The sequence below is a fragment of the Rhagoletis zephyria genome, unplaced genomic scaffold, assembly GCF_001687245.7.
Source record: "Rhagoletis zephyria isolate East Lansing unplaced genomic scaffold, Rhagoletis_zephyria_1.1 Rzeph_scaffold_21661, whole genome shotgun sequence".
NCBI lineage: Eukaryota > Metazoa > Arthropoda > Insecta > Diptera > Tephritidae > Rhagoletis > Rhagoletis zephyria.
Genome location: NW_016178719.1, coordinates 1 through 7,680, shown reverse-complemented (window position 1 = coordinate 7,680; position 7,680 = coordinate 1). Strand labels below are relative to the sequence as shown.

At 31.0% G+C, this 7,680-nt stretch overlaps 1 long non-coding RNA gene across 1 annotated transcript; it reads left to right on the top strand.

The window, feature by feature from the left end:
• Nucleotides 1-7,495, top strand: LOC108381176 (uncharacterized). Its single transcript, XR_001849612.1, has 5 exons — nucleotides 1-11; nucleotides 139-227; nucleotides 279-331; nucleotides 2,658-3,273; nucleotides 3,720-7,495. It is a non-coding gene; the product is annotated as an uncharacterized LOC108381176 (long non-coding RNA).
• The last annotated feature ends 185 nt before the right edge of the window (nucleotides 7,496-7,680 follow it).

The following is a 7,680-nucleotide window of genomic DNA, read 5'->3' as shown; positions in this document are numbered from 1 at the left end:
TCAACTGCCACGTGAGTTTGTATATAAAATACGTGCCAGCGATTCATATATCGCATTGGCCATTTGAATATGTTTTCTCACAAACATTTTTTTTTCGTTTCACTCATTTCTCCTTGCATATGTCCGGTGTAACAACAGCGAATGTTGGTCAATATCCACGCCCAAGTATGCTTATGCCTAGAGAGCCGGATGTTCTGCTGCGCATGTCCTACGCCGATCAGCTTCAGGTTTCTCCTTATTTTGTTAAATAAATAACATCATTAATTGCATAAATATAGTATTTACAGGCTGCTGAATTCCAGCGACAGTCACTGCACGAACAGTACTTTAGGTGAGTACAAATATTTATGTTGTTACATAAGTGAATATGTAATGCGGTCGAAGACAGTTTACAGTGCGTTTCAAAATATTAAGACGTGCGTAATTATGAGTTAATATATTGCTTTAATTGGCATACTTATAAGTAGGTGGAACAACAGTGTCTGAAAGCTAAAAAGCGTAGAAGCTCAAAAATATCGATCGTGTCGGCAAAATGTCGATGTAAAAAGAAATAGACTTATAACTGTATCGATCACTCCAGTTCGCAATACATATATATATATATTTTTATTCTATAAATAAATCAATGAATAAAAATTTCCTTGATACGGAGATTTTTTTTCGTTAAACCCAAGAAAAAAAATTCACTTCAACTCGCTGTTCAAACGGTTGAATGCCCTGAAAAATTTGATGAAAATGGCGATATAGTACATAGAAGAATTAAAGCAATTAGTAAATTATAATTTAAAAAATTAGGGAAAATAAAGAAATTTTGTGATAAAATAATGCAATATAACTTATTAAAATTCCTATTCGAGATAGGTCTTCCCAAATTTACCTCGTCATCGGTAATGCATCGCCATTCTAACTCGGATGAAAAGCCAATTTAAACAGAATGTTACAGGCCATCAAAGACCAAATTACCATTTCTATAAAAAAGTCATGAACGACTTCCAAATAAACGGAGCCAAAAGTCATTTAAAACGTAACATGGCCGTACAGGACTCTTAAGTGACTAATGCATGTATTCGTCCCTGAGGATAATAAGCTGTTTAGCGAAATCTACGGCAAAAAGTGAAAAAAACACGTGAACAATTGACCAATGAAGCCTACTCACATAACAAAAGGATGTAAGAGCTTATTTTTGTTCAATATAAATTGGGAGTCGGTTATGTGTTGGTGCGCAGATTTTGATCGATAAAATGAAAACATCTGAGTGCTTTACAAAACTTTTTACCTTTAATTTTTTAAACTCTAAAACCCCTTGGACCCGCATTTTTACACTTCTACAAGATAGAGAACTTTTTGCTTTATGATTGTTTATTATTAATTTATACAGTATCGGTCATATCTATAGCACGCCATTTCAAAGTGATATTGTGTGGCACTTATGCTTATTTATTTATTTTTAAGAATTTTCAATTAAAATACAGTTCTTTCTCTAACAAACCCCATAAAAACCCATGTTTAACAATTTGTAGAAAACTTCAAAAAATGGCAACAAATTTTCACCTAAGTTTCAAACTTTTTTCTCGGAAGTGTTAGAATTTTTTTGAGTACACAGTTTTTTAGCCACTGCTATTTTAGTCTGATAATATGCAAACTTCAAGTAGCTACGAATTACCGTTAATTTTTTAGAATTTTTTTTGTCGCATTGGCTTTCATATAATGAATAAACTCAATTTATTTGTATATGGATGAAAACCGCAACACCTTTGGCGAAAAAAATTCTAAAAAATCAACGGTAACTTTCAGTCACCTGAAAATTGCACATTATCAGACTAAAATTGATTGGGCTATAAAACTGTGTATTCAGAAAAATTCAAACACTTCCGAGAAAAAAGTTTGAAATTTAGGTGAAAATTTGTTGCACTTTTTTGAAGTTTTCTACAAATTGTTAAGCTTGGGTTTATATGGGGTTTGTTAGAGAAAGAACTGTATTTTAATTGAAAATTCTCAAAAATAAATAAATAAACATAAGTTGCACACAATATCACTTTGAAATGGCGTGCTATAGATATGACCGATACTGTATATATCAGAATGCTCATGCCATGTCTGTCTGTCTGTCCGTCCATCCGCTGACGTTCTTCACTTGTTTTATTTGCATTATTTTGAAACACACTGTAAAAACTGTCACACGAGTCTTAGCTGATGCATTGCCTCGGTTTGCTTTATTTTCAAAAAAAAAAAAAGCCAAATTTTAAATTATGCATTATGAGGCTCTACTTCAGCTTACCGAACGCACCGCATCGCCTGCCACAGAGAATAGCCGACAGACCTTGAATGCTTACCGCTAAATTAAAAAAAAAATGCATATGTACATAACAATTCACAAACTTGATCAACAAATAGTGTAGCAATTGCTGCTCGCTTGTATGTATATAAATTTAGAGCATAACAAGTTGCCAACAATTAACAAAACAACCACAAAAACCCACAATTAAATTGTATTGCCGCCCCCATATTCAGCATATTTTTTTATTTCCATTCCAAATAAATATACATACATACTTATATATTTAGGTCAATTTATGTTTAACTATCCACCATTTTGTGTGTAATTGTGTCAATTTTGAATTTGTTTTTTTGTTTCGTTTTGTGTATTTTTTTAACAGACAAAGGCCCAGGTAAATGGACCAGTATGGTAGAACGTTTTATAGTATGCGTTAAGTTTTAAAATAAAAAAATAAAAAAAAACTGAAGAAAAGGAAAACATACATAAATAAAAGCGCCAGTTGTGTGGGTAGCGTGCTGCAGCGCTTCGCTTGGATACAAATTTCACATAAAACTTTAGTGCTTATAAGTGTAAATAATGCGTGCAGCGTGCTACGTGCGCTCAATCGTTCTACCAAGCAACATCTTTAAACAACTACAACTACAACAACAACAGCAACATCAACAACTACGACGACACGAAGCAAAGCAAGCAAATTTATGCGTGTCAATCCATTTCGGTACACTCCTAATCTACTACCATTCGACTCCACTTTTTCACTTCACTCGCATCGAACCTGCGCGTCACTTGGAGTAAAGTTAAGCCACATTATCTCTGATGAAATGTACCATCATTTGTTCGCGTCTTGATTGCCATTCATTGTTTGTTTGTTTGTTTGGTTTTCAAGATTGAACAACGTCAATATGCGGTCAATGTGAAGTACATTTCATTTGTGTAATGCTTAATTTTAGGCAATTTATGTAATTGTCACAATTGTTGACAATATCCCTTCAAAAGTTAGTATACTTCTACTTATATTATATTTGCTATATTCCTTATTGTCTACTAGTTACTTATATATGTATGTATATATAGTTCTGTAAATGAACTAATGCAATTACGAAATTCATTCGGTATTCTTAGTATTTAATGTGTATAAATAACCTTACATGAAAACTGCTGAACGGCATAAAAATTGTTGCAGCTTAAATTTTATGTAAAACAATGTACATGTGCATATATTGGTATATTCTGATATTTATGTATTACAATTTTCTCTAAATTAAAGCCACATAAGTTAACGTAATAATTAATTTTTGTTCATTTTTTGTTCATTTTTTGTTTTGTAGTTACATATATATATCGATATAAGTTGATCATACTATTTAAATTAATGCATATTTATTGCAATAAATGTACTACTCTATACTAACATTTTCTAATATTCACACTTTCCCTACAGAAATCAACTGCGTTAGTCCTTACTTGGGATGAATAACACAAAAATTTATCAGAAATAAAACAACATTATTGAGTATGCAATCAAAGATTGGACAACTACAAATCAAACTAAAAACTAAAGAGCAATGACGTACTATAACGGACACGGAAAACGGAACTATAACTGGCAATGCATTCGGAGCATATATTAAAAATGCGAATATCTTTTTTTTAGGATCACAAATGTACATAGTATACACCACACTCAAATTTACAAGCACAACGCTATTGACGCTTATGAGTATGTTAACTCGAAGAAAAACGGAACAACAATAGGTCACATAAATTGAACATGAATTGTAGATTTCAAAAAAAAAAATTAGTTCAACGTTAATATAAATTAGTGACAAAAACATGATTGAACAGTTATGCGTATGTGGTATATTTTGTAAGTTACTTAATGTAAATTTATACAGACAATTTTGTACGATAGATACATATTTTTTTTGTTTTGTAAACGTGTTTTGTAATAGAGCCTTTTGAAGATAAAGTAGGCGACGTGCAAGCCGTTAATTAGGCAAATTAGGTTTTCATTGAAATATTATGTATGTACATATGTACATTGGCAAGTAATCATTTAGAAGAAAGAACCAGCTACGCATACCAAAACAACAGACAAAAAACAGACAACTAATTAGCTGATTTCGTCATTGAATTTATCTAGCAAGCGACGAGACCGTTGGCTTGGGTCTAGTAGCAGCTTTATGCATTTGTATAAAAAATACGCTTACGATTGGATTTTGGCATTAACTACATTTGATTTACATACTTAAAAAAAAAAGCAATAGTTATAAATAAATGTTGCAATCAAGATATTTCGCTAGAATTATGATGGTACAAATGAACTTGGAATTTAGTTTTCCTCAAGACAAAAGCTTGTGCACTACATACGCACTTACTGCATCATATACATATATACACACCTAGGTATACATACATAGATATGTCTAAGTTCATTATAGCAGGCAAAAGTTTACTAAAATATAATTATGTAAAACTAAATAGCCATGACAGCAAATTGTCTAAAAAGTACTTTTGATAATTAGTTTTTATTTGTACGTAGTCGAGCAGCATTAAGGAGTAGGCGAATTATGGAATTGTGGCATATATAGTAAACAGTTATACATACATACATACATACATACATACATGCATATGTACACATATATTATGCGAAACATATGTGTACACAAACTCAAAACAGTTATGTAAATAGCAACATTTTAATGATGAACAAATATTTAAGGCAAGTCTTTTTGTTTGCCATTTTTAATAGTATTTTTTGTTAGTTTAAATTCTACCTTTTTTGTTTGTGTGAAAGTTTTTTTATTAAAAACAAATATTTATTTATAGTGCTTTAGTATTATTTGTATATTGCTTTCGATATTTAAAATTATTTTGAACAAGTTTTAACATAGAGTGTAAAAGGTAAAAATAAAAGGCACTCATAAAAAAAATAATAATTCAAAATTAAACTAGCCTAAAATTATGAGCTGTTGCTGAGTACATATAAAGTATAAGTTAAAAGGTATATATTAAATGTAGAAAAGAAAGTGTGAGTAAGCGCAGTGCGATTTGTAATTTGTATGCTGCTAATATTTTGGCTATTGACTGTAAGAGTATGTAGTAATCAAAAAAAAAAAAAAATATATATATACATATATATCGTATTATAAATGATTAGTCAAAGCGGAAAGTTTAACAATAAAAATTTAGTGACAGCTGACAGGAAATTGAGAACGCGATAAGCATTTTAAGCAATGAATCTACATATTAAGGAGAGGTCCCGAAAATTTTTTCGTTTCTTCTTTCTATATTAAACTTGCAGTAATCTAATAAAATTTTCATGCTTAAACAACGGCGTGAAACTGTCTTGGGCGCATACGTCATGTTGGTCGTTCATGGGTTAAATTTGCAAGTATATGAAATTAAGGGCCGATTACTCAATGTAAAATACATACTGCAGGTTAAACATCGTTATGGACGTGATCGATTCCATAACATACATATAACAGGGAGTCGATAGCGTCGATAACGATGTTTAACCTATAGTTAGTGTTAACCAGACATTCAGTGACCGGCCCTAAGAATTATATGTATATTCATATACATACAGAAGGTGACAAAATGAAATGATCATAGGCAAAGTTGCAACAGAAAGATTCAAAGTTAACTCCTTGGAAGCTATTAGTAAAAGAATTTGTACCAAATGTTAGGTTAATATCACGCAGTTAAACTAATATGAACTTCATAAGCAAAATAAAAACGTTACAACTTATGTTACATATGTTCCTCGGAAAATTGTGTTGTAAGAATAAGTTGCCATGCGCCAATACCCAGAAGATAATTAGGTGGGCCTTCTGAAGTGAAGCCATTCTAAAATTGGGGATTTACTGTGTCCTTTTATTCAGACACCTATACAAATTTCACCACAATGACTTCTGCAGAAACTGCTAGAACGAAGAAGAGCTAGAAACGATCAGGTATTTGGAGCTATCACTTTGTACATCATAGTACGTAAAATAGGTACGAACGTAACATATTCTTTGAATACACTCGTTCGCAGCAATTAGGATTAAAGGTTCATATTTTCATAAATTTAACGACAATGAAACCACGATGGATTCTGTGATAGCCTCGATTTACTCGGTACTTGTCCTGCATTCTGAGTACAAGGTCTTTAAAAGATTTAAGCGCAATTTGAATGAAAAGCAATAGAAGAATTAATCTGTCAGACTAATAATGATTTATTGAACTTAAATCTTACCAAATTTTTGATTCGAAATCCATCAGGTAAGGCAACTTGCATGAAAGAGGCGTAATTTTTATATTATCAACTTATTTTTGCGCGTTTTCTTTCGAACCAATACAGTTAGAGGCCACGTTACGGACATATTTTTAAACCAAAATGCCTGAAAAATTTAATACAAGCCAACTCTAGTATCCCTTACTTCGAGATGTGTAAAGAGAAATTTCACATTTTAAGATTAGCTGACACTTGATTCACCCTTTTTTTCTCGCCTAAGTTAACCAACTTCATTTTGCCAGCTACTGTATGCATTTGTGATTTTATGTATGTGCAAATTTTTAACGATGTTTCTCTAGTAAAAAGGGGGGAAAAAATACATTACAAACTTGAAATGCATATAACCACAGCTGCATTCGATTTTTTCGATTCACTTCAAAGATGGACAAATTTTTGTATGGTTTTAAAAATGTAGTAGATATATGAACATAAAATGCTTTAAAATTACACGCTCTTCATTGCCAAGGACACACAACTCATTTAAGCTTAACTAAGGAATTAAATCTATATATTATGTATGTATATATCCAAATACCATGAAAAGAAAAAAAAATCGCCGTAAATATTTTTTTTTTTTTTTTTCGTGTGGTTATAAATTTTAATTTAACTTTTTGAAATTGCGTAAAATTTCACTTGTGTAACACTCTGAAGGCAAGCAAGTGACATCAGCTTATACTTTGCTCTTTCGCATAATTAAAAAAAAAATAGACACACAAAAAGCATTCAAGAGTACACAAATCAAAGAGAAATTAAAAAAAGTAGCTATTGTAACAAAAGGAAGATACAAACATAAAGTGTTATTAAAATAAAAAGCGAACGCCAGTTTAGCTATGAGCTCTTACTGCAGCATTAAAAAATAAATAAAAAAATAACAGCAAATTAAAATAGTGTAAACACAGCACCAATTTAAAACAACAAATACTACGTATATACATACATATGTATGTACATACATACGTATATATTAGTACATTATGTACTCATATTCATATATTTTTATTTTAAGGGGCCAGCACCGCAACTAGGCTAAAATGTATAGCAAACATTTACTTTATAAGCAATTATTATAAAAAATTAATATTTTACAATTAATAACTAACTATGTATGCTAGTTATT